This window comes from Limulus polyphemus, unplaced genomic scaffold, assembly GCF_000517525.1.
Source record: "Limulus polyphemus unplaced genomic scaffold, Limulus_polyphemus-2.1.2 Scaffold3353, whole genome shotgun sequence".
Lineage (NCBI taxonomy): Eukaryota > Metazoa > Arthropoda > Merostomata > Xiphosura > Limulidae > Limulus > Limulus polyphemus.
This window is the reverse complement of record NW_013668963.1, coordinates 49,233-56,921: the sequence shown is the minus strand read 5'-3', so window position 1 is coordinate 56,921 and position 7,689 is coordinate 49,233. Positions and strand designations below refer to the sequence as shown.

The window sequence follows — 7,689 nt, the reverse complement described above, 5'->3', positions numbered from 1 at the left end:
CATAACAGCGAATGTACAACAACAAGGTTTTGTCATCATCATGAAACGTTGTACATTTGCTGTTATGTTAAACTTGTATTAAAGTTTTTTCTTCATTACTCATTCAAGCCATCTCCAACCATTATTAGACAATCTTTTTGTTCTTTTCAAGACATGATTTGCTACTGCTTACCTGGTGGCAATAGTTACTTGGATAGTTGGAATAATGAAAAGCAGTAATAATTTGAAACACTAATTTCTATTAGTTGAATATTTTCTTGATAATCAATATAATAGGAATTTTGATTAATTGGTTATGTTATATTATGCTAATTGATGTAGCTACTGCTTATAGGTAATCTGTTATAGCAATTAATTGGACCCCCTCCCCATCTAATTTCATATTGACAGAATTCTTAAAAACATTGTCATTCTTTTCAGTATTGATACATTTTTATTGCACTTTTAATGTTTGTTATGTTAAGAAAAAAAATTTAAGCACACTTTCCTATCCATTGCTACAAATGAATTTTTACTTTGCCCATCCAACAGATGGATACTCCATCTAATAATATATAAAGAAAATACACAAAAAATAAATATAGTACTTACTGAGTCATCATCTTTTTTGCTGTCAGTTTTTTATGAAACTTAATTCTACATTTTTTTACTAATGGTACTACTGCACTAAATAATTTATTTAATTAAATAATGTGCCCAAGAATACAGAATAACAACATGCAAAAAGCAATCAATGTCTATAACTGTCATAATTTGTCTGGTTTTCTAACTGTGTGACAAGAGCCTTTAGATATGTAATCAAGCTTTTCAATGTGATTCCTGTGAGAACAGATTTGAAACTGAATGTGGAAATAGACAATGTACAGAAAACAACATAATTAACATAATAAATCATTTTATAGACTAAAACTTTGGCTTTCTGTTGGTTATAAATAATATAGTATAAACAGTCAGAGAACCATTGGAATTTGTGAAAGAGAGGATGTGAAAAGTGGGCATGGCAAGTGAGTCTAGTTTATGGCTCCGTAAACAAATATGATTGAAGGCTATAAAAGTTATGCTTTGCCTAAGAAAATATCTATGTTATAATAAGTAATTTATGTTAAATTTGGCACTACTTGGAGGGGTGGTAAATAAGTTGAAGTAGAGGGAAGACTTAAGAGAGCACATGCCACTGTTCTCTAACTAGGGGAGATGGAGAAATTTTCAAATATTTCCTTATAATGTTAAAAAATTATTATCTATGTTTTGATGCTAAATTTATTGATATACATTAATAATAAAGTAGTTTAATTAAGTTTTGAATATAACTCTGTAAAAGGTTGTGACATGCACACTTGGACCTACCCATTGTGAAAGGGTTAATTTTTACAACTTAGTTACTTTTGCTAAAAAATGTACAAAAAATAAATATAAACATAAAAAATGACACTTGGAACTTACCTTTAGTCTAGGCCATTTGCATTTGAGTTCCTACTTCCCTGAACCTTCTTTTTTTTCCAAGTATGTTGGTTGTCTAAAAAATAATTCATTTAGCTTTCAAAAATGAATTTTAGAAAACCAAAAATAGATTAGTAAAAATATTCAAACCTACTTGGCATTCTAACTAACCTATAGAAAGATTACAAAACAAATAAATGCCTTTGTCCAAACCCATTGAGCTATGAAGGCAAATTGGCTTTTGTGGTTAAAATAGATGATCATGTGTTTTCCATAGTGTACAAATTACTCTTTCTATTGGTTTATGTAGCCCATTAGTAAATGTCAGAGAGAATTACTGACATTTTGGTTCTGAAGGACATGATATGATAGGAGAGGTATGGTATGCATATTTGACTTTCTGGTTTATATCTCTGTAAAACAAGATGTTTGGAGGCTATAAGTTTACACTCTGCTGTAGTGATATATATATATAGTATAAGTGTGTAATTTGTGCCAAACTTAGAATATCATATAGGGGTAGAAAGAAAATCTAAAATGGGCAACTAAGAGTGAAGTGTCGTGATACGAAGAAGTGAAGATTGAGACTTGTATATTTCTTTTTAAAATTAAGATATTGAAATTTCTATAATATTAAAATTTGAATTATAAACTACATTTCAATGGCTAGTTCATTGACATATATTGATAATAAAATCATTTAATTAAATTTTGAATGTAACTGCAAAAAAGATCATGACGTGCTATTTGACTCCGTGCCATCACTGCTGTACTCGAGGTTAGTTTTCTTTCTCTTAAAATTCACTTAACACTTAACTAGCTGTATTGTTGATCTACTACACTCAATAAAGACAACATGTCTGTTACTCTCAGTTTGACAATGAACACATACAGGTGTTATCAGTGTAATATAGGAATCTTTTTATGTGATAGCCTGATAATGAGGAATGTGGACTTATGAAGGTTGCATACTTTAGTTAACTTATCTAGTGGAAATACAAATACATGTGCTTAGAGTAAATAAATCCTCAATAAGTAGAGTTATTGAACTTTAGCATTATACATGTACATAGGTGCAATCTTGTAAGTTGTGGGGCAAGTTTGGAATCTAGATGTAAGGGAGAAAAACTGCTTCAGTTTTACAGGTAGTTGTAATGTTCAGTTCTTAAATCAAATGTTTGTTTGTGACCTCTCACGGAGAGTACGCCTTGGGGTGTGTGTTTATAAATGGTGACATCATTCAGACCAGGATGTGAACTCCTCCTCCTACTTGAATGGTTCTACTGAGTGATCATCACTTAATTTAAATTATTGAATTAACGTTACTCTAAATCTTTGTGAACTTTGAAAATTCTCTTAAGTTTATTTGTATATCACACTGTTTATGTTAATTTGTCTATTATTTGTTGTGAAGGAAATCAAACCTCAGAACCTGAAATATTTTGAAAGAAACAAGCTTATGTTTTATAAGCTTGAATTAGTCATGTTGATACACAGTTAAATACTGGAGCAGCTTTACTTGTTTAGTTTTAGGGCCCAACTGTTAAACTAACAAAAGAAACTTCTGGGCCATCTATATTTGAAGTGTAGAGGTACATTTCTGTGTCTGAATTTATTAACCTTCATAATCAATAAGTGTCTGAGCCATCAGTACTTAAATTCTGCATGTTGAGTGATTCTCAGTGTTCTAAATTATAAACATTTATGACTAATAAAATAAGGCTATCAAAGATGTATTATTAATTCAATGTGATAATTAAAGGTCTTTTACTTTTTTGTAATTTTCATTAAATATGGTACAATTTAGCAAAGTTGCTAAAAACCTTGTGTTGCATATTTGTTTTTGAAAACAAAATTACTGGTAAAATAATGAGTACATTTTTTTAGTTTATCAAATATACACTGTCCAATTTTAGATTTCAGTGGTTGTTGTTACTGAAGTATTATGTTATAATTTAAAAATAATAAGATTCCTATTTTTATGTTAATGAATAACTTTTGCTCATAGTAATTTAAGTGGAGGCCTAGTTAAGGTATTTTACAGGGCTACAATAACTTTATTGTACTTAAATTTAAAATTATTATAAACTGAACCTACAGCTTTTGTTTGATATTTTTCAACACAGCTAAACACTTTACTAAAGGTTTTAGGTTTAGTTTTAAATAATCATATGTATAAAGCATTTTTTTGTTATCCCTAACACCAGTTTTCACATAAGAGGGAAGTATTTTTTCAAATTACAATATTCGAAGTAAGTTTAGTACATTTCAGTTCTGAAACTCATTTTCTACATTGTAGCCTTGTTGCATGACCATCATGATCTGTTTTATCAAGAAAAAAATTATCATTATAATCAGATCTTACCAGCTTCTTAGTAGCCAACTATTCAAAAACTTAGCACAAACGATTCATAAGAAACTTGTAGAAAAGTCCAGATGTAACATGAGAGACTCCTCTCTTGATATTCTCCTGATCACAAAAATGTCTATAAGTAAAAACTTTATATTTTCCCCTCTAAATCAATTTTTCATCAATTTTAAACTTTTCTTCCGCTTCCTATATATTTAGGTTACTAATCATCTGTTCCTCACTGAAATTTACAATTTAGTTTAAGAAATGGAAAAGTATACATATTGTTGCTTCAACACTGGACTTTGTTGTTGTCCTTTCAGAAGTTATGAAAGCTTTCAAAATTAGAGAATGCCTTTTAATCCTTTGAAGTTACTTACTGTTCATACTACTACAGATATCATCATTATCCAATAAATGGTTGAATGAGCTTAAAATAACAGTGTATACCACACTGTAAAATGTAATTTTAAAGCCTGTTGAGCACAAGTTTTATTAAGTACTGCTGGTGCTTTGTTTAAATAGTAATGTGTAAAATGTTTTAGCATAGCATACAAGTCTGGTTAGCATGGTACTTGTAAGTATACAGATAGCTATCATGTAGTTTATACACTATTTTTGAAAATTATTATTTTTTTTGTATACAGTGTAAAGACTTGTTAAAACAGGAACTTTTGTGAGCAAGTGGTAATGGGAAAATCTGTTCTTTCATTTAAAAATATGTAGACATGGCTATCACAGTTTATGGTACATAATAAATTTTGCATATTTAGTTCATATGTATCTTGTTGAAACCTTGGGTAGTTACATACCGTGTAATTCTGTTTAGTAGTGTACTTGCAACTGTGTGTGTGTATGCATCAGGATAAATGAAATGTAAATTTGATATATAAATGCAAACCTATGAACCTAAAGTAATTATTTGTACACTTGAACATAAAATTAGATTATCTTACTTTGTTACGTAGATGTGTTTGTGCTGAGGAATATGTTGGCTTTCAGGAATGCTAAGAATATATAAAAAATAAAAATCATGTTAACTAGACCTGTTTTCAGTGTTAGGTCAATGTTGACAACTGAGGCGGTACCTGTACTGAGCAGGTTTTTATATGTTTATGAACTGAGCTGTGATGTAGAACTTCACAACCCTGTAAGATGCATGTACTTGTGCTTAGGAGCATATCTGTTTTTGATTCAGTATAGCCTAGAATATTCAAAGTATCCCTGTAGATAAAGGGTTATGTAACTGTGAAAAACATTTCCTGGTGATTAAAGCTGTCAGTAACATTCTTAGCTCGGCTTACCAAATTAGGAGGTTCACAAAGAGTATAAGCACTGCTATATTTCAAATATCTGTTTTATCATTTGTTTTCATTGTGAAATATTTTAAATGGACTTGTTTATGAGATAAGAAAGCTTATCTTTACATAGGATTTTTTGTGCTAATACGTTTATTGGGTTTCAAGCCCATTGGAGTGTTTTAACACTTGAATATTATGTCAGTTTCCTAACATGGTACAAAGATGTGACATCTCAAATGTAATCTTGTGATACACCTTTTATTCACAATATAAATATTTCTAAGTTAAGTTACTGCTTAAGGTGGTTATTCTTGATTGAATTTCCTGACAGATAAGACTTAAGTCTTGTAACTTGGATGTTAGTGAACTTTGAAAAGATTGGTTGCAATGGTATTGCATTAGTAAAGTGTTTTCCACTTGGGTATGAAATTTATTGTGTTGTTCATAATTCTGTAAAAAAAGTATTTATGTTGCAAGAGGAAGTTATTGTTCATCTTGATTGACAAACATCTGTGTGTGAAGATTTAGAAATTGGTAATGTAAAATAAGGCAAGAACTGTGTTATTGTGTAAAACGTATGAAATTGGATGAAAAAATGTTATTTGGTTAGTTTAAGGTCTTTGTGTATCTGCTTATTTTTTCTATAAACTTGGGTATTTAGTTTTATGTTACACTGTCAATACATATTTTATTGTAGCAGTAATATATATGATCAAAGAAAGGTGAATTAAGTTAAGCATCTTTAACAAGCTCAGAACTGTTATGTGGTTGCAATGAACTTGTGTTGCATTAACTCTAGAATTAAGACATTTTTTACTTGCATCTATTAGAATAGTGTATACTTTTAAAGGTAAATTAAATGTATTTAATAAGTCTGGAAAATTAAGTACTTTTTTGTAGCAGTTATTATAACTAACACACTTTTGACTTTACTCATAATTATCTAACTTATAGTTCTACAGTGGTTTCTTATTGGTAAAAAAATGAGAAAGTTACTGTGAGTTGCTATTAAATCTGTAAAAAATGCAGACAGAATTTTAAGAATTTCAGTGCTTGAGTTATTTCCACATGAATATGTCAGTCAAAAATGAAAGTAGTTTGAAACAATTTTGTTAAATAATATTATTAAAACTTAAAATATAGGGTGTATGAATATATGTAGCTAAATGTAGAAGACACGTGTAATAAAACAAAATATATGCTATCACATGGTGGTTTTTATATGTTTATGAACTGAACTGTGATGTAGAACTTCACAACTTGTATTAAGTTTACTTTTTTGCGGAATATTCCACAAAATATTAGAGTGGATGGTAACATTCTTTAATGAAGCCATACTTTATTATGCTAGGTTAACAGGGATGAGAATTTCCCACCAGTCAGTTGATTTTCAATATTTTATGTCATCCAGGGTTTTTTCATGAGATTTGCAATAATCTGGTAAAATAGTTTGTGGTTGTGTCTGTAATACTTTACTATTTTTACATTTCAGTAACACTAAAAATTAGTCATTCAAAGTTGTGCTTTTGGAGTATGTCCAACACAAAAATGATGTGTTCTCTACACTTCACTATTTTGCTAACAACTTCCATAATTTTTGAACATTCACAATCAATTTAATAAATTTTCCTAGTTTTAAAAAATAGCATCTTGCATATGACTCCTTTACATCAACAATTTATTGGAAGTTTTCACGTAAGCTGAATGTAAAGATGAACTTTAAAACATGGCCAGGGTTATCAAGTAGTATGATAAAGTGAGGGCTAGAGAAGATGATAGTTTGATTAAAACTAAATTCAGGTGGAGCTTTGAGAAAGAACTAGATTAGTAATTACTTTTGTTGTTGGGAGTAAATCACAGGCAGTGAAGTTGAAACCAGAGAATTCATTAAAAATGTTAATTTTCCAAGAAAGGTTTTATACATATTTATGCAAACTTATAACAATACTTTGTTGGATTGCTTTACAAGTTTGAAACTTGAAACTATTAAAAAATCTTTACAATTGGGTTACTTATTTTAACATTTAAGGGTATCATATCTGTCTTTTATATGAAAAATGACAGGAAAATGCATCAGAAACCTCTAATTTTCAGATATTTTCTGTTGAAGTATGTTTCCTCTACAGACTCCCCTAGCATTCTGAAGATCAATATTTTGAACTTTTATCATGTTATCATACCTGGGTAATGTAACTTCAGAGTTAGTTTGCAGGAATTCCATTACCATGCAGAAAAATTCATGTTCCCAAATGTGCATATAATTTTACTGGAACTATTCATTGCTGTAATGCTAGTGTGCATACAGAGACACTTTAGGCAGTTGCTGAAGGGGCAATAGTACTATGAAGCTAAATTAGTTGGTGGCTCCCTAGGTGATTGTTAGGCTAATTTTGCAGTCAAACATATATGATACTGAAATAAACTGTTGGTGTGTGTGTGTGTATATATACACCGGGAAAAAAGTTAAGCACCCCGTGTTTTTTTCAAGTGATTCAGATTCGACGTTCTTGTGACTGATTATAAATTACCATTCAATCTAAACGTGTTTATCAAATGAAATTATGCATTATTGGGCACAAGAAAACAAAATTATCACTG

At 29.8% G+C, this 7,689-nt stretch overlaps 1 protein-coding gene across 3 annotated transcripts in view; it reads left to right on the top strand.

Moving 5' to 3' along the window:
• The window catches only part of LOC106469203 (moesin/ezrin/radixin homolog 1-like), a 56,156-nt gene that overhangs the window by 8,832 nt on the left and 39,635 nt on the right, over window positions 1-7,689 (top strand). The gene's annotated exons all lie outside the window — the stretch shown is intronic.